Source organism: Bubalus kerabau, chromosome 13 (genome assembly GCF_029407905.1).
Source record: "Bubalus kerabau isolate K-KA32 ecotype Philippines breed swamp buffalo chromosome 13, PCC_UOA_SB_1v2, whole genome shotgun sequence".
Taxonomy (NCBI): Eukaryota; Metazoa; Chordata; class Mammalia; order Artiodactyla; family Bovidae; genus Bubalus; species Bubalus kerabau.
Window position 1 is genome coordinate 14,951,259 of NC_073636.1, and position 24,336 is coordinate 14,975,594.

General features: G+C 39.0%; 1 long non-coding RNA gene across 1 annotated transcript in view; it reads left to right on the forward strand.

Moving 5' to 3' along the window:
• The window catches only part of LOC129625350 (uncharacterized), a 37,467-nt gene extending 13,384 nt beyond the window's left edge, over positions 1-24,083 (forward strand). Inside the window, exons 2-3 of the long non-coding RNA XR_008701366.1 lie at positions 8,742-8,840; positions 21,503-24,083. This is a non-coding gene — a long non-coding RNA (uncharacterized LOC129625350). The remainder of the gene's footprint in view (positions 1-8,741; positions 8,841-21,502) is intronic.
• Positions 24,084-24,336: the final 253 nt, after the last annotated feature.

Genomic DNA, 24,336 nt, shown 5'->3' on the forward strand with positions numbered 1-24,336 from the left:
GACTTAAATTGAAGAAAGTATGGAAAACCACTAGACTTTTCAGGTATGACCTAAATCAAATCCCTTATGATTATACAGTGGAAGTGAGAAATAGATTCAAGGGATTAGATCTGATAGACAGAGTGCCTGAAGAGCTATGGATGGAAGCTCGTGACATGTAGAGGAGGCAGGGATCAAGAAAATTCCCAAGAAAAACAAATGCAAAAAGGCAAAATGGCTGTCTCAGGAGGCCTTACAAATAGCTAGGAAAAGAAGAGAAGCAAAAGGCAAAGGAGAAAAGGAAAGATATACCCATTTGAATGCAGATTTTCAAAGAAGAGCAAGGAGAGATAAGAAAGCCTTCTTCCAGTGATCAGTACAAAGGAATAGAGGAAAACAATAGAATGGGAAAGACTAGAGATCTCTTCAAGAAAATTAGACATACCAAGGGAACATTTCATGCAAAGATGGGCTCAATAAAGGACAGAAATGGTATGGACCTAACAGAAGCAGAAGATATTAAGAAGAAGTAGCAAGAATACACAGAAAAACTATACAAAAAAGATCTTCATGACCCAAATATTCAAGATGGTATGACCACTCACCTACAGCCAGATATCCTGGAATGTGAAGTCAAGTGGGCCTTTGGAAGCATCAACGAACAAAGCTAGTGGAGGTGATGGAATTCCGGTTGAGCTATTTCAGATCCTAAAAGATGATGCTGTGAAAGTGCTGCACTCAAAATGCCAGCAAACTTGGAAAACTCAGCAGTGGCCACAGGACTGGAAAAGGTCAGTTTTCATTCCAATTCCAAAGAAAGACAAAGCCAAAGAATGCTCAAACTACCACACAATTGCTCTCATCTCACACACTAGTAAAGTAATGCTCAAAATTCTCCAAGCCAGGCTTCAGTGATACGTGAACTGTGAACTTCCAGATGTTCAAGCTGGTTTTAGAAAAGGCAGAGGAACCAGAGATCAAATTGCCAACATCCACTGGATCATGGAAAAAGCAAGAGAGTTCCAGAAAACCATCTATTTCTGCTTTATTGACTATGCCTTTGTGTGAATCACAATAAACTATGGAAAATTCTGAAAGAGATGGGAATACCAGACCACCTGACCTGCCTCCTGGGAAACCTGTATGAAGGTCAGGAAGCAACCTTTAGAACTGGACATGGAACAACAGACTGGTTCCAAATAGGAAAAGGAGTACATCAAGGCTATATATTGTCACCCTGCTTATTTAACTTGTATGCAGAGTACATCATGAGAAACGCTGGGCTGGATGAAGCACAAACTGGAATCAAGATTACCGGGAGAAATATCAATAACCTCAGATGTGCAGATGACACCACCCTTATGGCATAAAGTGAAGAAGAACTAAAGAGCCTCTTGGTTAAAGTGAAAGAGGAGAGTGAAAAAGTTAGCTTAAAACTCAACATTCAGAAAACTAAGATGGCATCCGATCCCATCACTTCATGGCAGATAGATGGGGAAATAGTGGCTGACTTTATTTTTCTGGGCTCCAAAATCACTGCAGATGATGATTGCAGCCATGAAATTAAAAGATGCTTACTCCTTGGAAGAAAAGTTATGATCAACCTAGACAGCATATTGAAAAGCAGAGACATTACTTTGTCAACAAAGGTCCGTCTAGTCAAAGCTATGGTTTTTCCAGTGGTTATGTATTGACATGAGAGTTGGACTATAAAGAAAAGTGCCAGAGAATTTATGCTTTTGAACTCTAGTGTTGGAGAAGACTCGAGAGTCCCCTTGGATTGCAAGGAGATCCAAGAAGTCCATCCTAAAAGAGATCAGTCCTGGGTGTTCATTGGTGGGACTGATGTTGAAGCTGAAGCTTCAATAGTTTGGCCACCTGAGGTGAAGAGCAGACTCATTTGAAAAGACCTTGATGCTGGAAAGATTGAGGACAAGAGGAGAAGGGGATGACAGAGGATGAGACGATTTGATGGTATCACCGACTCAATGGACATGGGTTTGGGTGAACTCCGGGATTTAGTGATGGACAGGGAGGCCTGGTGTGCTGTTATTCATGGGGTCGCAAAGAGTCAGACACGACTGAGTGACTGAACTGAACTGAAACCACTTAATCCAATAACCATGATATATTCATTATATTCAAGTGCACATAAGGATTTTTAGATAATTAACCCTATCTTAGTCACAGAGCAAAATTTACAAATTTAAATGAATTAAAACATTCACATTATGCCTCCAGCTGTACCATGGTTAGGCTGGAATTTAAATGCAAAAAGATAGCTTTAAAAATCTTCATATATTTAGAAATTCAAAAATAAAATTACATTTCTAAGTTATTAATGGTTCAATGAAAAAATAAAATAGAACTAATCAAATATTTCTGAAATTAATTGTAATATAAGTGAAATTAAAAGTTCCTTAGTGCAGCTAAAGCTTTCCTGTGAGGAAAATTTGTAGCTTTAAATGTATAAAGAAATAAGGAAGGCTGAACTTTATTTAAAAATATAATTCAAAATGTAGAAATAAATTAAAGTCAAATTGTACAAGTAATAATATACAAAGCAGAAATTAATGAAATTTAAAGAAAATTAGCAAATTGCTTTATAAAAAAGTTTGATAAAATTCTCTCTCTATAATACATATATTTTTATATATAAAATATGAGATATTATAGCAAAAGAGGATAAAAAGGTTACCCACTAGATTACAGAGAAATTAAAACAATATTAATGTATATGATGTAAAAATTTTGCCCATAAACTTAAAAGCTAAATGTAATGGTAAGATTCCTGGAAAATACAACTTATTAAAATTGCTAAAGAAGGAGTAGAAAATCCGAGCACTGCTGTAAATACTGAATACGTTTGATTTGTGATAAAACCTTCATAAAAGAAAGCTTGAACTTATTTGGCTTACTAAATTCTTAAGGAAAAATATATAGTCTTCTTTAATATAAATAACAGAAAAAAAAAAAAAAAACTACACTGGTGAACAAAAAGGAAAAAGAATGTTTGTATATGTTGGCTTTAGCTGCTGTAACAACTTGACACAGACTTGGCAGCTTGAACAAGAGAAATTTATTTCTCTCAGTTTTGGAGGCTAGAAATCCAAGATCAAGGTGCCAGTCAATTCGGGTTTTGGGAAGAACTCTCTAGCTTGCATATGGTTGCCTTCTAGCTGTGTTCTCACATGTGGTGAGAGAGCAGAAGAGAAGGACACCAATGCCATGCTGAAGACCCTACTCTCATGACCTCTGCTGCTGCTGCTAAGTCGTTTCAGTCGTGTCCAACTCTGTGCGACCCCATAGACGGCAGCCCACCAGGCTCCCCTGTCCCTGGGATTCTCAAGGCAAGAACACTGGAGTAGGTTGCCATTTCCTTCTCCAATGCAGGAAAGTGAAAGTGAAGTTGCTCAGTCATGTCTGAATCTTAGCGACCCCATGGACTGCAGCCTACCAGGCTCCTCTGTCCATGGGATTTTCCAGGCAAGAGTGCTGGAGTGGGTTGCCATTGACTTCTCCACTCATGACCTCATACAACCCTAATTATATCTCAAAGGCCCTATCTCCAAATGTCATCACAGTGGGGGTTAGAATTCCAACATATGAATTGGAGAGGTACACAAATGTTCAGTTCATGACAGTGTTTAAATAACGTTTGATAAAGAACTCTAGATTTATTTATATATTGATTAGGGCCAGAGGTTTCTAGATAGTTTTGCCTAATGTGCTCTGATTTGGCCTCTTAGACCTTCATGAGGTAATTTTCCAAATCACTGTAGGTATTTGAGTGATTCTGGCACTAATGAGAATGAAATGGCTGTCTTTGGAGCCTGTGCCTGGGCTGTTGTATTTACACTCTTCAAATTCTTTTTAGCTTATTGTTGCTTTCTAATCCATTGCATTCCAGAGAGTACATCTGGCTAGCAGCCCAATTTTCAAAGTTATCTTCAGCTACGCAGGTGATAAGCTCCAAGCATAGATAAGGAAAGTGGGACGATCATTTTTTTCCCCAAACCTTTCAAATATTTATCCCATGATTGTCTCTCATAATTATTCATCAATAACTTCAAAAAACAGAAATTTAAGGGAAATGATACCCCTATATTTCTTTTAGACATTCTTTGCATTTTGATTCCTGAACTGTTTGAAGTCTGGGATGAGAGGACATTTTAGGATTTTATCAGCTTTAAAAATACGCTCTTTCTCTCTCAAAAAATGCAAATGCTTTACAATTTAACTCATCTTGATCCCTTAAATGACCAACTTGAACAGTGTTGCTTCATAGAGCAAGTTAAGAGCAGTTGGAATCCGTAAGCTCAATGATAGGAATGGGAAAAAAGGAGACTGCTTTCATTATATTATTCTTTACCTCATGCTTTTTTCCTCTTTAACTCCATAAAACTAAAAGTAATTTATCATTTGCTAACATGTGCTACGGAGAAGGCAATGGCACCCCACTCCAGTACTCTTGCCTGGAGAATCCCAGAGATGGGGGAGCCCAGTTGGCTTCCATCTATGGGATCACACAGAGTCGGACATGACTGAAGTGACTTAGTAGCAGCAGCAGCAACATGTGCTAACATATAGTACCTAACTGTTAATATAATGCAATCGGAAGAAGAAAAACACATGCAATATTTTTTTTTTCTCTCTCTCTCCTAGTAGCAGGAGTAAAAGGTCTGAAGATAAAATTTGCTTTTATCTGGGCACTATGCTAAAACCTTTAACTTATGCTCCAGCAGGGATTGGAAGAGTGCTAAGTCGCTTCAGTTGTGTCCGACTCTGTGTGACCCCATAGATGGCAGCCCACCAGGCTCCGCCATCCCTGGGATTCTCCAGGCAAGAATACTGGAGTGGGTTACCATTTCCTTCTCCAATGCATGAAAGTGAAAAGTAAAAGTGAAGTCGCTCAGTCATGTCCGACTCTTAGTGACCCCACGGACTGCAGCCTACCAGGTTCCTCTGTCCATGGATTTTCCAGGCAAGAGTACTATACCTGTCCTTTCTGGATCTTTTGGCATTTAAAAGGTGTTAAGTAACACAAAATATGTTTTTCTTTCTGTTTTTAAAAAGTACAGTGTTCAGAAAGTATATTTCTTAATCAACATATGGACTACATTTTTTTCTGATTAAGACTAATAGAATTTCTCAGGTTCAAAGCATGCCTATTGAATCAAGAGTGCTAGAAAAACCTTGAGAAATTCAGGTTTCAAAAGACCATTTCTGCCTCAGTAGTCTTTCATTGCAAAATAAAACTTTATAAAAATTGCTTTAATGCTGAAAATTTGACTGGACTTTCATGCAACAAGTTAAAGAGGAAAAGATAAATAGGATGTTTTGAAAGAAGAATGACAAGATTTGGTATGTATTTAGGGAGATATATTGAATCATCACATTTATAGAAAAATGTACTTTTAAAGTTATCATTCTCACATTTCTTATCAAGTCATTGAAATATTTTAAATTAGGCTTAAAGTAAATTTTACTCTAAAATATAGAAATTAATATCATATGGAATTATGTTATATCTAAAGACCCTCCCCAAATATCCCACTTGGAGCTCTATGTTTAGGCTGGTTTCAGAAATTTCAATATAATATAGTTTTATGATCATTGACTTTTTAATCACAGAGTAGATAGTCATCAACAAGCCATCAGATAGAATTTGCTAAAAATGTCAAGACTAGCCTGAAATCTATCAATGCTCAAGGCAAATGCATTTGAAACATTTTTAAAGTCATTTGATAAAGGGGTAAATTTCTGTTTGGTTGAACATAAATGTCATTCTTATTGTAAGGTAGGTTTTAGTCCTTGGTAACATCCTTTTAAAAGATTATTCATAAAAGATTGAATTCTTATAGTACCAATGGATACCAGTTATAAACTGAAAAATAAATATATTCAATGAATTATAACCTACCAGAACAAAACACAGGTTTTTTTAATATAGTAGAATAAAATATCTACCTTTCTTAATATAATTAATTGTGCCAATGATAAATGTCATGCTATACTCTCTAACACATATATAAAGATGTTTTCTTGCCTATCAGTGAGAATTTCTATCAAGATAGTAAAAGATAAATCATACTGTCTTTAATGTACTCTTAGCCTGTCTGTGTGAGAAGGTCAGTTCAGCTTTTGAAATGTAGGTTGCTGGTTAAACAAGTGTGTGTGTGTGTGTGTGTGTGTGTATGTGTATGTATATGTGTGCACATCTGTATACTATAACCATACACATAAATGTAGGTAAATGCATATGTGGATGCTAATACATGTGTTTGTATCCACATGTTGATATATGCATGTAAATACACACAGTTATTGCATTAATTCTATTCCTCTGGGAAGCCTATGTCACGATGGGATTAATACTGTGAGAAATTCTCTGGAGTAAACATTTCTGAACCATAAAGGAGAGAAGGACCTGGAGTGGACCAGGGAGAACCTTCATGAGCCAGTGTTGGTCTGATGCCTGTGAGAAAAGAGAGGAAGGATGGAGGAAGGAGAAAGAGGAGCCTTGGACTCTATGACAACTCAGAGGAATTCTTAGCCAGGCTGACGGTAGCTCCAGAGAAAAGACTGCTCATTGGAAGCTTTCTGCTTGGCTGACCCCAGGATTCCTACCAAGCCCGGTCATTAGCTAGGAAAACAGCCTGGGGAGATGGCGCCACCTTGGCCTCGGCTCTGATGGATCCTGAAGATGTCAGCCAACTCCTCCCCTTACAGCAGACTCTGTAAGGGGAGGAGATCTGAGTAGGGCAAGCCCAAGGCCGCCACACACATACATATACTAATTTCTATTAGATTAGTCATTCTTCAGTCTTTCTGAACCTAACATTGATTATTTATGACCTTCCCAACTTTTTATCCCTTCCCCAGGATTCTATAATTTTTCAATGGGTTTTCAAAGAGAGAGATGCATTTTGAAGGGAGAAGTTATGCATTGCCCCAAATATTTTAGATACTTGAGCCATGTGTATAGGATAGAGATGATTATATTTAAAACATTGTTATGTTTCCAACTTGGCTGATAATTCCATCATTTTCTTTGCCAGGGGAATGGATTACCTTGGAATCTTATTTTGTATTGTTCAGTATCACTAATAGTCCCTTAACTATTAGAAACACAAAGTAATGTGATTGATGCCTGTTCTCAGAAATGCTTAGACCAGAGTTAGGTTTAAGAACTCCAAGAGGTTTACTTGTGATTTAAAGCCCCCTTCAATTCCCTAGGTCCAAACAAAGAGAAAGGGTAGGGTTTTGATCCAGCAGATAAATGTGACTAGTGTTGGGACTAAAACAGGCCAATTCTCTTGAGATAGCTCTAGATGAGGGGTCAGAAGAAAGCCGACCAAAAACAGCCCCTGTTATAGATGGCTTGCTAATGCCCCCAATTCATATTTGAAGCCCTAATTTCTAATGTGAAGGAATTTGGAATTGGGGCCTTTGGGAGGTGATTAGGTTTGGATGAAGTCATGAGGGTGGGACCCCCAAGCTGGGAATAGAGTCCTTATGTGAAGAGGAAGACAGAGGAGTTGGCTTTCTCTCTCCCATGTGAGGACACACCAAGAAAGCAGCTGTTTGTGCGCCAAGAGCATTCTCATCAGAAGCCAACCATACTGTCACCTTGTTTTTTAAACCATTCCATCTGTGGTATTTTGCGGTAGCAGCTGAGCTAAAACAGCCCTTTATCAGAGAAGTGGAGGAGAGAAAGATGAATCAACCACTTCTGTTTTGGGGTGACTCACATGGTCGCCTACAACACAGAGATGCAGAAGCTTCCTGAATGATAGGATGCCAGGAGAGGTAAGAAGCCCAGAGCAGAACAGTGAACTGAACGCCAGCCCTGTCTTGACCAAGAACTCTGCCACCAACTCCAGCAATGGAAGGGAAACAAACAATGTAGACAGTAAGTGCGGATCATTGACATTTACTGCAGCCAGGGAGCTTCTGGACAGTACTGATCCATGTGCTGAGAGCCCAGGCAATGTTGAGAATATCTTCCTTTTTCCACCCACTCTCCTAGCAAATAGAAGAACCTGAGAAAGAAGCATGGTTCCAGGAAGCATACTGGAGGGAGGAAATCCTTAGCTGATGTTTTTCTTGCCCAGTTTGTTTTTCACATTCTCTCTGTTGTTCTTCCCTGGCTGGTGCCGCCTGTGTTTAAAACTCAAACATCCCAGAACATGGTGATTCTTTCTTCTGCCAAAGTGAACTGCTTAGATTTCCCCTTCAATATTATCAGAATCCCTTAAAGTGAAAGACAAAATAATCATATTAGATATTCTTAAAGGCAGAGGAAGCCTTTTAGCATATAGTATTTTCAGTTTGCACACCCTTCATGGATGTAAAAGGCTTCCCGGGTGGCTCAGATTGTAAAGAATCTGCCTGCAATGCAGGAAACCTCCATCCAATGCCTCGGTTGAGAATATCCCCTGCAGGAGGGCATGGCAACCCACTCCAGTATTCTTACCTGGAAAAGCCCATAGACAGAGGAGCCTGACGGGCTACAGTCCATGGGGTTGCAGAGAGTTGGACATGACTGAGCGACTAGCACATGAGTTTAAAGCTAAATATAGTCTTAGAAAAAAATGAAAAATGGTAATATTAGGGACTCTGAAGCACCTATTTGGTTTTGAATGGCAAATTTGCAAAAAAAATAAGATGATGGTTCATTAAATATACATATCTGACAATTGTTAAGATTTTTAAATGTATTTATCTGTAGAACAATATATTGATTGATGTCATTTCAGTCTAAAACCTTGTACAACAGTGCTTCAGCATCTTCAGAGAGGAGTCCCTAGCCTTGTATTGAAGAACCAAGAAATCTGGATTGTTCAGATAAAGTATGGGTAAGAATCTGAATGTCACGTGCTTATTCCACTGAACCAGTTGCAATTTACTGATCTCTTCTGCATGTGCGATGCACTGTGATGTGTGCCAAGGGTGAATTTCTTTGTACAACTGAATACTTTCTTTGCACTCTGGTCTTCAGTGCTGATTAGTTCATTCTTCTTTGGCTTGTTCATACAAAGGCTGCCTTGACATAAAGAAAGCCTGGAAACATCTAGAAACAACTAGAATTATACAGCTAGAAAAAACCCAGAGATTTTCATTAGCACACTCTGTCTATATATAAATCCCTATATAGTCTCTAGGAACGGATGATATATTTAACCATGTGAGTTAGTTCATTTTAATTAAAGCAAATGTAGCCTTTTGATCTACGGAATAAACAATCTAACAATAGGAAAAATGCAATCTGTTGAGACATATTTGAGTTATTTTGCTGTAATTGGCTTGGCAGCAGCTTCAGTCACAGATTTCTGTTTCACAGATTGTCCCCAAATGAAAAAAAGGTTTGCTTTGAAATGTAATTAATATTACGTTCAGCTGCAAGACATTCTCAGGTTGTCAAAGGAATTTGAAGGAGGTGGCTACAGAAAGTGAACAAAATAAAAGTGAAACTGAAAAGTAAATTAAGTCAAATTAATGCACACAAAGGAAACTGGACCAGTAAAAAATGTTAGTGTCATGAGCTAGGTTTTTACTTTCAGCTCAATCTCCCAGAAACATTAAAATTATGAATATGGTGAAATAATTCACAGGATATATATTTACCGACAGTGATGGCCTCATTTTATCATTTAAACATGAACAAAGAGTGTAGGAAATGTAAACACTGTTCTCTTCTCTAATGAACTGGAATAGATCAGAAGTTGTGGGGCCATGCTTCGGGAGTCAGGTCCCCTGAATTCTACATGCACTGATTAGTACTATCCTTACTATAATCATTAATCAACTCCTTGCTACAGGTGTTTGAATAAGTATTGAGTTCTATTCAGTTCAGTTTAGTTTAGTCAGTCAGTCACGTCTGACTCTTTGTGACTCCATGGACTGCAGCATGCCAGGTCTCCCTGTCCATCACCAACTCCAGGAGTTTACTCAAAGTCATGTCCATTGAGTTAGGGATGCCATCCAACCATCTTACCCTTTGTCGTCCCCTTCTCCTACCGCCTGAGCGCCAAAGAATTGATGCTTTTGAACTGTGGTGTTGGAGAAGACTCTTGAGAGTCCCTTGGACTGCAAAGAGATCCAACCAGTCCATTCTGAAGGAGATCAGCCCTGGGATTTCTTTGGAAGGAATGATGCTAAAGCTGAAACTCCAGTACTTTGGCCACCTCATGCAAAGAGTTGACTCATTGGAAAAGACTCTGATGCTGGGAGGGATTGGGGGCAGGAGGAGAAGGGGACGACAGAGGATGAGATGGCTGGATGGCATTACTGATTCGATGGACGTGAGTCTGAGTGAACTCCGGGAGTTGGTGTTGGACAGGGAGGCCTGGCGTACTGCGATTCATGGGGTTGCAAAGAGTCGGACACGACTGAGCGACTCATCTGATCTGATATGATCTCCTACCGCCTTTAATCTTTCCCAGCATCAGGGTCTTTTCAAATGAGTCAGCTCTTCCCATCAGGTGGCCAAAGTATTGGAGTTTCAGCTTCAGAATCAGTCCTTCCAATGAATATTCAGGACTGATTTCCTTTAAGATTGACTGATTGATCTCCTTGTAGTCCCAGGGACTGTCAAGGGTCTTCGCCAACACCACAGTTCAAAAGCATCAATTCTTCAGCACTCAGCCTTCTTTAGAGTCCAACTCTCACATCCATACATGACTACTGGAAAAACCATAGCTTTGACTTTTGTTGGCAAAGTAATGTCTGCTTTTTAATATGCTGTCTAGGTTTGTCATAGCTTTTCTTCCAAGGAGCAAGCATCTTTTGATTTCATGGCTGCAGTCACCATCTGCAGAGATTTGGGGGCCCAAGAAAATAAAGTCTGTCCCTGTTTCCGTTGTTTCCAAAGTGATGGAACTGGAATTTTATTTTTATGTTTTGCCTGTGCTGGGTATTCATTGCTCGCAGGCTTTTCCCTCATTGTGGCAAGTGGGGGTTACTCTCTCGTTGGGAGTACACGGGCTTCTCATTCGAGTGACGTCTCTTGTTGCAGAGCACCGGCTGTCGGAGCTCAGTAGCGGAAGCTTCAGTAGTTGTAGCTCCTGGGCTCGAGAGCACAGGCTCAGCAGTTGTGGCGAACAGCCTTAGTTGTTCCGCAGCACACGGGATCTTCCCAGACCAGGGATGGAACCCATGCTCAATCCACCAAGGAAGCCCCACCCAGTATATTTTAAACACCAAAGCCCATGATACATCAGCAATTAAACATAAGTGATATTAACTGCAGACACTAGTGGAACCTAAAATATCTTTTCTCCCCCATTTTGACTGGGAAATTTGTAAATATATTTGTATTTACTAGCTTTAAGAGTTGACTGTGGTAGTTAATATAAAGATAGAAAAAAAGTTGCAATTTGCAAGTAAGAACATATGGTTTATGAAAGGATAAGCACAGTGATTTTTTTTTCAATCTGCTGGCATTAGGGAGTTGCCTTACAATATCTCTTAAAATGTACGATTGCTTCACAAATCAGCAGCAATGTGTTTTTGCAGAGCAGAATTTGTATCAGAAGATTATTTTATTCTGTGTTCAAAATCTGGATTGCTTCCTACTCACAATTAACCCAGTTTTCTGGTGACATATTTATTACTATCATTACATGACCTAAATTAGCTTCAACCTGTGATATGTGGAAAATTTGATAACACAAAGAAGTTTGGGAAGGCTATTTTAAAAGGACAGGAAAGGGGAAAGATTGGAAATGTGCCTTACCGTATATCCTGACTCTGGCTGGAAGACCAGCTTTTGAGCAAGCTGTTATTTTCCACATGGGAGTAGCATTGCTACAGTAAATTGCCAGATTTCATCCATCATAATGTCATGGCTCATATTAAAATGTCTTCAGGGACTGAAGGGAGGGATGGGCAAAAGACATCAAATCAATTTTCAGGCAATTGCTATGGTTTTTAGAAACTAAGCCCTATGTGATAGTGTTATGGCTGCACAAAGGGAGGTTATAAATAAGGTCCATACATCAAGGGAGGAAGTAATTTAGAAAAAGAAAGCTGATTTGACTTTTGTGTGAATCTGAACATATGGTCAGGGTACAGCTTGGTTATCATGCTATACGTTCTTACAAGAGAAAAGAACTACATTAACACCTCAGAGAAATTAGCCCACGAACAGAGTCTTGCAACTGACGGCTCTGAAACTATACATTCTTCTTGATCAGTTTATAAGGACTTCAGGTTGTTTTGCATTTTTTATTATTTGATCACAAGGAACTCTAGTTAAGCATTATTATTTGGTGACCTGGAGATATCTGTTCCTTGGAGTGTTGGGAAGAAGGATTGGCCCAATTAAGAGAACTGCAAGGCAGATAGCCTTTCATACATAAAATTCCTTTTTCTTCCTAGTTTATTGTTAAACTAAAATGCAGCCTATATTTGTCAATACTATCTCTACTCTGTAAGCAGCCTGTCTTTCAAACTTTTAACCGTCACTAAATAAGCCTTGTGTGGATGGGGGAGAACCTTGTGGTATTTCCATGCATTAATATCACTGAAAAAAAAAAAAAAAAAAGATGTGAATAATGTGACTTGATTTGCCCAGGAGGATAAAAATTAAAATCTGTTTGTGATATCCTAATCTCCTTCTGATACTTTAATTATAACAATATAAATGATATCATCCTTTTAAACCGTAGAATCACAGTAAGTCAGCATATACAGCAAAAGTGCTTCCATCAGTGTTGCTAGTATAGAATTTTTGCTGTCTGGTTTGAGGATATTCAGCTCTGTAAAAGTATTAATCTTCAAATGCTCTGTTTCCCCAAATTATTACATGCTGAATGAAGTTATGTTTCAATTTCCTGATCATCAAAGTAGGTTAGTACACCTCCCTGCCCTCAGGAAGGAGATGTGGTTTGACATACGTTTGACATATTAGAGGGCACACAACCCCACATACTATTATGGAAGATAGAATGTTAAAGAATACTTTTTAAAACTATAGTACGTGCAGAGATGATTAATAAGGGGTCTAATTTGGGGGAGTGACAAGCTACAAAGTTTGAGAAAATAAACTGCCTCAAAATTTTGCAATAAGCAACTCAGTTGGAAATAGTTCTAATATGTGCTAGGAAGAAAAAATAAGAAAAAAGATGTTTATTTTGACTATTCATTTATGCTTTATTCACATCCAAATCAGGGATTTCGTAGACTCTGAGAGGTCAAAATTAGTTCAAGAAAGTCTGGTTTTAAGTTAATATAGATGTCTTGTTTAACTGTATATAAACAAGATTCTATTATTTACAAAAAAATAAATGATGCACCATAAACTTTAAAGTAGATTTTGCTGTGCTTAATTATGTTTTCAATTGTAATTTGATTTGCAGTTCTAGTAGAGTGATGCAATATAATTTTAGCCTTGGATTCATTCAAAATGCATTTACTCTATATGTTTATTATCAAAAAACACAGTGAGTTAGCTAAGTTTAAGCTAGCCATTGATTTATGAAAAACAGGGATAAAAAAGAAATGAGCTAGTCTGTAGAAGGTCTCAATAGAAATCTAGGACCAGAATGAAAATAAATCATCCAAGGACCTGGTTACTGATGTATAATTTTATTAAAATACCCGTCCTAGGTTTTTCATAGGTAACAGGAAACTTGTAGGTTACTAAAACTGCCACCATTTCATTCATTTTCTGCCTCAGTTTTAAAACAATGAAGGAAGCATTAAATGAAGACTCATTATAAATCAATGTTTGGTTTGTGCTTACTTTCCAAAAATGGTGGAAATTCCTATAAATTGAAACATTGTTTTAATATTTTATCATTATTTTATTTTAAATTAATAAACTGGGTTACATATAATAATATAATGCTTAGTCTCAAATGATTTGTTTATTATAATAGTTATTGAGAGATTGCTATATTATGTAAGATATTGTTACAAGTACTGGGACTATCAGTAGAAATAATGAGTTTTATTAGTGTTGTTGTTGATATTATCTCTAAAGCCTATTGAGTACTTCACATGCCAAATTCAGTTAATGCTTATAACAACATGATAGGTTAGTAGCTACTATTATCCCCATTTTCCAAATGGGGAAAGTGAGCCTTTGAGAGCTTGAAAAACCTTGCCTATGGGTACAAAGATAGTACCTGGGAAGTAAATCCAAGACTTTCTGGCTGAATCCTTTGTCTGGCCCTGCTCTCAAGGAGCCATATGTAATGAGATAAGGGTTATAAAAATAATGTGTAACACAAATTGGAGCATCTTGTGAGACAGAGAAAAGAAATCATATTGATGGTGGGTCATGAACTTTTGAGGAAATTTTCCTGACGCTGCAACTGACATATCTTTGAGAAAACTCCACAAATCTTTCTTTCTCTTTTTTTACCTGATGTATGGAAATATTTTTCCCATCAATTCTTTGCTGAGAAGAATGTTGAATGGTTGGCTTGAATTTCTCAAGTGCCTTTCTTTATAAGTAAGGAACAGCTGCAATTGCTGAAGTGAGATTTCCTGTCCTGCCGTAGTCAGACTTCAGCTTTGGGACAGCAATCTTTTCACTCGTCAAATAGCACGAAAGAGGTACCCACCTGTGTGGAGACATTCTGAGTCTGGTACAAATTTAGACACAGGACTTTCTCTCTGGGAGTGTGAAGTATGGCTGTTACCTCCTGATCCCAACCACAGATTGCTGACCATGATTTGCTTTAATGAGCATGTGTTCCATTGACTGGCAATATAAACAATCATTAGAATCGGGCTTCCCAGGTGGCTCAGTGGTAAAGAATCCACCTGCAAATGCAGGAGACATAAAAGACACTGGTTTGAGTCCTGGCTCGGGAAGATCCCCTGGAGGAGGAAATGGCAACTCACTCCTGTATTCTTGCCTGGAAAATCCTATGGACAGAGGAGCTTGATGGCTACAGTCTGTGGAGTTGCAGAGTCAGACATGACTGAGCACACATATGTAACCGTTAGAATAATGAACTTTGAATTGGTAATCAGAACCTAAAGAAACTATAGCGATTGCCCAAACCAAGAACCGAATCAAACATTATATTTCTTTTTGATACAGTAAGTAAAAGGTAGGCAAGCAGGGTATTTATATTAGTGGTTTAGGTACATGAGTGAAGGTAAATGAGCAGCTAAGAAGGCAGAGAATGTGGAGTTAAAACGAATGAGATAGTGTAATTAGGTCCTTTTCTTAGATCAGTATCTGGAACTCAGTTAACATTACACATAGGGGGAAGTAGTTAGTATCATGGAGCATCAATTTAAAGGTTGTAGTGTCTGGACTTACCCAGCTGTGTACACTTAGGAAGGACAACGGCAAAGATGAGAAGCAGGAAACACAATGTGGAGATGAAGGAATGGGAAGAATGGATTCACTCAGTAAGCATTAGCTCATCAGAAGAGTTAGTATAAACATATAATTGATATCTTCCAGACTGAGAAATGTAAGTCATAATGCTAATTTTTTCTGTAAAAATTTATAAATATCCCAAAGCTCAGGGCTATTTAGTTTGAGTGATCATATAATTTTTCATGCCAGTCTGCTATTTGAGAAAGGGGAAGAAATTAATAATTACAGCAGGACTGGACCATTCCAGACACAAGAGAATGTGTCTCAGCTTATATGTTGGAAACGTTTACACCGTGGAAAATGTCTAGTGATGGTTTACATACATAAAGAATGAGTTCTTGGCATCAAGGAATAGAAGTAAAACATCTGATAGAAAATTTTAAAATCTTTGAGTGTTATTTGTATTAAATACAAAAACATTATTTTTTCTGCATTTGTTTTTTTTTAATTAAGCCTATTATCACTCAGTTCATTTCAGTCACTCAATCGTGTCCAACTGTTTGCAACTCCATGGACTTCAGCACACCAGGCCTCCCTGTCCATCGCCAACTCACAGAGTTTATTCAACTCATGTCCATTGAGCCTAGTATACTTTAATTAAAATACTTTAAAAAGTAGTAAGATAAATCTTATAATGGGTTGTACTAAGGGAGGCCTATTGTAGAATAAAAAATGCTAATAAAAATACCTTTATTAGTATAGAAACATACTTATTTAATTGTCCAAAATAGCAAATATTAATTTTCCTATATTTGTTCTGTGTAATTTGTTATAGTTTTAAATGAGGTTTTGTATTTTTTCTCTGTTAGAGGTCTTTGAAATTCATTACACTATTTAAGGTTTTGAACCTTAATTTTTTAATAGAAAAATTTATTGCAGCTTTAAATCAAATTAATAGCTGAAACTATTGGAATAGTAAAGCATTTAAATCTCTCTTGAATAGAGTTTTCCTCTACACATTATAAAAATATCTATAAAACTTGACATACATAATTCTCATTCATATCTGTGTTCCAATCATAGAGAAGATTGATTTGTGTAGTGTCTGAATGCATTTTTCCTCATTATTAGCAAAATATTGGTTGCTGTAATAATATACATTTAAAAAAAAAAGGTGTTTGTCACTAAGAATGTGAACAGTTTTTCTCACTGTACTGAACATCCCACTTCAGTTCAGTTCAGTCGCTCAGTCGTGTCCAACTCTTTGCGACCCCATGAATAGCAGCACGCCAGGCCTCCCTATCCATCACCAACTCCCGAAGTTCACTCAAACTCACGTCCATTGAGTCAGTGATGCCATCCAGCCATCTCGTCCTCTGTCGTCCCCTTTTCCTCCTGCCCCCAATCCCTCCCAGCATCAGAGTCTTTTCCAATGAGTCAACTCTTCGCATGAGATGGCCAAAGTACTGGAGTTTCAGCTTTAGCATCATTCCTTCAAAAGAATACCCAGGACTGATCTCCTTCAGAATGGACTGGTTGGATCTCCTTGCAGTCCAAGGGACTCTCAAGAGTCTTCTTCAACACCACAGTTCAAAAGCATCAATTCTTTGGCGCTCAGCTTTTTTCACAGTCCAACTCTCACATCCATCCATGACTACTGGAAAAACCATAGCCTTGACTAGACAGGCCTCTGTTGGCAAAGTAATGTCTCTGCTTTTGAATATGCTATCTAGGTTGGTCATAACTCCCCTTCCAAGGAGTAAGCGTCTTTTAATTTCATGGCTGCAGTCACCATCTGCAGTGACTTTGGAGCCCAAAGAATTAAAGTCTGACAATGTTTTCACTGTTTCCCCATCTATTTCCCATGATGTAATGGGACCAGATGCCATGATCTTAGTTTTCTGAATGTTGAGCTTTAAGCCAACTTCTTCACTCTCCTCATTCACTTTTATCAAGAGGCTTTTTAGTTCCTCTTCACTTTCTGCCATAAGGGTGGTGTCATCTGCATATCTGAGGTTATTGATATTTCTCCCAGCAATCTTGATTCCAGCTTGTGCTTCTTGCAGCCCAGTGTTTCTCATGATGTACTCTGCTTATAAGTTAAATAAGCAGGGTGACAATATACAGCCTTGACATACTCCTTTCCCTATTTGGAACCAGTCTGTTGTTCCATGTCCAGTTCTAACATCCCACTTATAAGCACACAAATATTTAGACTAAAGCCTTCCTAATCTACAGAGAAACAAGAAAATGCATGTATCACTTCCATTCTCCCCAGGTAACTCAAGAGTCTATTTTATATAGAAAATTTACAGACGGCCCTCTCCAGGCATTGTGTTAACATCAGTTCAGTTCAGTCACTCAGTTGTATCTGACTCTTTGCGACCCCATGAATCGCAGCACGCCAGGCCTCCCTGTCCATCACCAGCTCCCGCAGTTCACCCAAACTTATGTGCATCGAGTCGGTGATGCCATCCAGCCATCTCATCCTCTGTAGTCCCCTTCTCCTGCCCCCAACCCCTCCTAGCATCAGGGTCTTTTCCAATGAGTCAGATCTTCATATAAGTTGGCCAAAGTATTGGAGTTTCAGCCTCAGGATCAGTCCTTCCAATGAACACCCAGGACTGGTCTCCTTTATGGTGCACTGGTTAGATCTCCTTGCAGTCCAAGGGAGACTCAAGAGTCTTCTCCAGCACCACAGTTCAAAGCATATATGCAGGTCAGGAAGCAACAGTTAGAACTGGACATGGAAAACAGACTGGTTCCAAATAGGAAAAGGAGTACTTCAAGGCTGTATATTGTGTTAATGTAAGGAGTGGTAAATCAGAAATGGCTTCCAAAGGAAGGGTGGGGTTTTCTCTTGACCCATTGGTTATTGTCTTAAAACCTGATATTTGTAGGTGGAAGAAAATCTGAAGTACTGAAATAGGATCCCGTTGGGAACTCTCATTAGGCTTTGCATTTCACGGTCACAGCCTTCCACCCTTAGAATCGCACATGTCCATTGTGTTCTCTTCAGCTTGAAGGTTCTGGCATTTTCTGTCCTGCCCAGCATCACCTGCATATTGGCCTGCCCCTTGCCAGTTGTTGGCTCTTAGCCTTCTTGTTATTAGTCAGTTTTTTTTTTCAGTTAGCCTCTGATTGTATTCTTCTCTCTGCATGCTCCTTCTCACCTAATTTTCCATTTATTTACACCCTTTAAAGACTTCTTTATCCTCACTGTTTAAGGCTATACTTGGCTGTCAATTTGAGAAGAGGTATTTCCCCCACCCTATTGTCATGATCATGACTTGGTGAGCAAGGCAGAGTGTAGAGCTGTGGCTTTTACTATAGACCTCTTCAAAGCACATATGTGGATCAACACTGAGTAAATGCACTTAAAAAAAAATAGGTTCAGTGAAGTGATGTCCCATGGGATGAAGTCCCATCCCATGAAGTGATGGGACCAGATGCCATGATCTTAGTTTTCTGAATGTTGAGCTTTAAGCCAACTTTTTCACTCTCCTCTTTCACTCTCCTCTTTCAGTGAACCTATTTTTTTTAAGTGCATTTACTCAATGTTGATCCACATACGTGCTTTGAAGAGGTCTATAGTAAAAGCCGGAGAAGGCAGTGGCACCCCACTCCAGTACTCTTGCCTGGAAAATCCCATGGATGGAGGAGCCTGGTGGGCTGCAGTCCATGGGGTCGATAAGAGTCAGACACGACGAGCGACTTCACTTTCACTTTTCACTTTCATGCATAGGAGAAGGAAATGGCAACCCACTCCAGTGTTCTTGCCTGGAGAATCCCAGGAATGGGGGAACCTGGTGGGCTGCCATCTATGGGGTCGCACAGAGTCGGACACGACTGAAGCAACTTAGCAGCATAGTAAAAGCCACAGCTCTACACTCTGCCTTGCTCACTAAGTCATGATCATGATAATAGGGTGGGGGAAATACCTCTTCCCAAATTGACAGCCAAATATAGCTATAAACAGTGAGGATAAAGAAGTCTTTGAAGGGTAAATAAACAGAAAATTAGGTGAGAAGGAGCATGCAGAGAGAAAAGAGTACAATCAGAGGCTAACTGGAAGAAAAAAAAAAAAAAAAAACTGTCACTATTCTTAGTTTTGAGCAGTCAGCTATGATCCTGTAACTCTTGGGATTCGAGAATTTCCTCGAGTAAGAATGATTTCTTAGCCCATTGATTTTCTATCCCCTCTAACCTCCCAATCCTATGAAATTCTCTATTTTTATTAACTGAATCATTTATTCTGTGACTTATTCTTTCCAATATTTAAAGAAGAAAGCAGACATGTTGAATTTGGGTGAATATTGTAGTTTAGTTCAAGAAACAAACTTTGAACCTAGTTTCCCAAAAGCATCATTATATATTTCAAGATTGTAAATTTCCGCTGAAATGTGAGTTCCATGAAGGCAAAAGTTTTGACTCATGGTTTCCTGGTCTGTCCTTGATGCCTAGAATCTTGCCTGGAACATAGTAGTTGTTGAGTAGAAAGCTTTCAACACAAAAATCATTCTTCTTCCTAATCTGCTGGTGATGTTGTTCAGTCACTAATTCATGTTCACTCTCTGCAACCCCATGGGCTACAGCACACCAGGCTTCCCTGTCCCTCACTATCTCCTGGAGTTTGCTCTAAACTCATGTCCACTGAGTCAGTGATGCGATCCAACTGTCTCATCCTCTGTTGCCCCCTTCTCCTTCTGCCCTCAGTCTTTCCCAGCAGGGGGTCTTTTCCAATGCGTTGGCTCTTTGCATCAGGTAGCCACATGTTAGAGCTGAACCCAAGTAAATTTCACCCAAAACACATACATTTCACCTTACTATGTTTTTTCAAAATAGCACCCACTGCACAAAGCAACATGTACAACATACAGTCACATTAAGAATGAACTCAAAATAAGGAGCACTGAACAAATGGAAATATTTTATGGGAACCTGGTTAAAATGAAATTTGCAAATGTAAAGGTGAATTTCATAATGACATATGAACTGGGCATGCATGCCTATATCCACACAGGGAGAGTGAGTGTGTTCACTCATTCCTAGCACTTTGCCTGAGACACCTGAGCATGGCTCATAGACATCTGATGTGTGTAAAGAAATCTGATAGAGTAGCTTCACTTCTTTTTAGCATTCACAGTTTATCTCAGAGCTTTAAAAAGACTTGCATACATACTTTGCAATTACTGAATGGAAGTCAATGACAAGTGGTAGGGTTCTATACAGGAGATTTTTTAAAGTCAAATTTCCAGAAGATATCCAAATCCTTTTGTTAGGTAAGGAGAAAGCGAGCTATACAGGAAAACAGAGGAATATTGCTAGACAATAGAATGAGAGTAAGGAGGTTCATCAGAGAAGGCAATGGCACCCCACTCCAGTACTCTTGCCTGGAAAATCCCATGGACAGAGGAGCCTGGTAGCCTGCAGTCCATGGAGTCGCTAAGAGTCGGACATGACTGAGCGACTTCACTTTCACTTTTCACTTTCATGCATAGGAGAAGGAAATGGCAACCCACTCCAGTGTTCTTGCCTGGAGAATCCCAGGGACGGGGGATGCTGATGGGCTGCCATCTATGGGGTCGCACAGAGTCGGACACAACTGAAGCGACTTAGCAGCAGCAGCAGCAGCAGCAAGGAGGTTCATGGACAGGACTTAGTGACCTGTCCTGTCCCAGCACCTTCCACATGCCTGAGCAGTGGCTCCAATAGAACTCCAACACTTTGATCATGACAGAAACAGTATTTGGGGGAGACTACTGGGCTTGCTTGAATTGCCTGAATGTTACCAATGGAGGTAGTTATAAACTCCATCTTAAAAGCTGACACGTAATTAGCCTTTCATCTGGAACTTTGAGTAGTTTGCAGGCTTAACACATCTTATCTCCCTAACCCTGATCCCTGCTGGAGCAGCAAAACCTTGCTCAGAGGACCTCTAGGAAGCAGTTCATGGCTCAATCTTATCCTAAAATGTTGCCAGGATCCTGATGGAGGAAACTGAGGAGGAGTGAAATCTATTAATCTCATCACATTTTTTCATTGCCAGTGTGTTGGGGTTTGTTCCTTCCTTTTTAATCACACATACAGATGTGAGAGTTGGACCATAAAGAAGGTTAAGTGCCACAGAACTGATGTTTTCAAACTATGGTGGTGGAGAAGACTCTCGAGAGTCCCTTGGACAGCAAGGAGATCAAACCAGTCATTTGATCTTTCCTTTGTCATTTACTTTAGAATGTACCAATTCTAAAGGAAATCAATCCTAGATATTCATTGGAAGGACTGATGCTGAAGCTCCAATACTTTGGCCACCTGATGTGAAGAGTCGACTCACCAGAAGTGACTGTGATCCTGGGAAAGACTGAAGACAAGAGGAAAAGGGGAAGACAGAGGATGAGATGATTGGATGGCATCACTGACTCAATGGACTGAGTTTGAGCAACTTGAGGAGATAGTGAAGGACAGGAAAGCCTGGAATGCTGCAGTCCATGGGGTCACAGAGTCGGACATGACTTAACGACTGAACAACAATGAGATTTTAAAAACTCAGTAATGACTGTTTAGCAAGGAGGTGTATTTATTTTTATACTACAGGTGTGTGTCTTTTTAGAAAAGACAACACTAAAGGGTTTTTTAGGTTGAGTAACAGTTGAAAAATAAAGCTGGAGGTGAATCCTATTGTGAAGAAAAGACACTTCTGTAATGAAAACCAACCCTCCCAAGTCACTTACTCAAATATAGATCCAAGAAGCATTTACTAGCCCAGTGGTTCTCAGCCCAGCTGCAAGAAGCTTTTTAAAATATATTTATTTCCATGCTTCACCCCAGGCCAATTAAATTAGAATCTCTTGGTGTGGTGCCCTGGAAATAGTTTGAATTTAAAAGCTCTCTGGTAGTTCAAAACAGGCAGCCTGAGTCGAGAGAAATTGATCACACCCTTTTTTAATCGATCACTTTCAAAGGAATTGTATTCCAGAAGTTTGGTGAGCATTTGTTTGCATTTGGGAATACATTTTCTCAAATGAACAATGTTTTACATTGTGGTTAATTCCCCCGACCTTTCCATAAAAGTCTAATTAAGTCCAATGTATCTGAAGCTTAGTACTCTGCTAATGGAATTATAGAACTTAATCACCATGTATAACAATGTTCCTGCTAAAATAGGCTCCAGATTGTAATGGGGAGGGAGGAGAATAGAAAACAAGATCACTGCCTGCAGCCCAGACAAGGAGTCTCGCGCTGCTCATCCTCCAACCTCTCCCCACCGGAACCTTCCTGCCTTCCAGCTGTTAGGAAGCTTGAGGACCCCGAACGGTACCTCTCATGTTCCTGATTCATTCTCCTCCATCAGGTAGAATTTAACCAGCCAGCAGCTTCCCCTCTTTTGCCACATGGGTGCTCCTGATCAGGAGTACCTTCCTTCTCTGGATGCACACACAGGACCTAGCCCCTGTATTGCTTATGTGAGTGTATGTGTGGTGCAGTGTTACTAATGTTGAGGTGGTTGATCAGTTGCTTAGTTCAGTCTTTTCCTCCCCTATTCTTAATTACTGTCTTTTTAAATGATGAAGTTGTTTCTCTGCCATCAAAGTGAAATAGACAAGAGATAAAATGATTTTTTTTTTTAATGGTCATCCCTCCCCATCCTCTTTTTACATTTAGACACTATAAGCACAATGTCCATATAACTTGACTTCACATACAGGACACTTTTGGATAGTAAAAATGGGACACTAAGTAATTGTGCTGGACAGCCCTAGGTAAAAAGGGATTTTGGGAATGATTGTTCCCACTAAATGTGGCTGTTTGGCAAATCAAAAGAGTGATATCAGATTCACTTGCATTACACTGCCTGTTGGCAAAGGATTAGGAATCAGGATGAATAGGAAATGTTACTGTGATCAAGGGAGAGATATTAGGTATTAATTTCACTGGTATTGATTTTCCCCTTTGCCACCCAAATTGTCTTACTGGTCTAGTCACTGCGGTTTGGGATAATGAGATAGGGGAATAGGGCAAAGTCTCTACCTAACAGTGGTCCCAGTGACAAGAAAGGAAAAAGAAAATGTCCCAAAAAGTTGAGAGAGAAGAAAATTGTTGTCAGGGAGTCACTAAGAAATATGTTGGTTATTTTAGGGGAGGGGTATTCACTTGTAAAAGGATAAAAATAAGTTAAAGTCGAGTGAAAACTATTCATAAATCTGAATGTTAAAAAGTGAATAAATAAAGAAGAGTACTAGGGATGTGAGAGTATTTTATACCCCATTCTTTGTTCAAAGAGACTGAATTGTACTGAGTTATTTCTGCTGCTTCTCCAAATGTCTTTCCATGACACCCTTTCCAATTGTATGCATATGGTTGGCATCTACTTAGTCAAACCAAGATGGCAGAATCTGGTGCTCCCAACTCAACTGGGAGAGAGTCCATCTCTACTTATGTGGACATCTGTCAGAGGACATTTCTGCTCCTTTCTACACAGCAAGGATGGGGAAAAGGAGCTAGAGAAATCAGTATGTGAAATGTCAACCTCATGGCACATTGCTTTTTGGATTTACTTCTTTGTCCCTCTGGGAATCTCACTCATGTAACACTTGGCACAATTCCTCATCCTCATCCAACCTTATGTACTGGTATTTTGAATGCCTTCAGTTTTTGAGCAGGCTGGCAATATGATTGATCTTGTTATTATTTTCTTTCAATCTGAATTATGATCTAACAATCAACTTGATCTTTAGGGAACATTTGTAATTGAACTAGACTAGCTTTTGGGGGGTGTCCAACTTTCTTCACAACACTCCCACTATTTCAAAGACTTCTGACAACCAAATTAAGTCTCTTGGCCCACATAAAATTAATAGTACAGGATGACCAGATACTGTTATTTCATATTATCAGAAATGATCTGTCTTAAAAACCAAAAACTTTCCCTAATATCATATCAAGTTTTTTTTTTTAGATTTCTAATAAAAGTATGTGAAATGAATACATATATCCACATTGATAGGGTTCATAACAATCATTTCAAAAGAATATTTGATTATTTAAAAATAATTATTAAGTGTGTACTA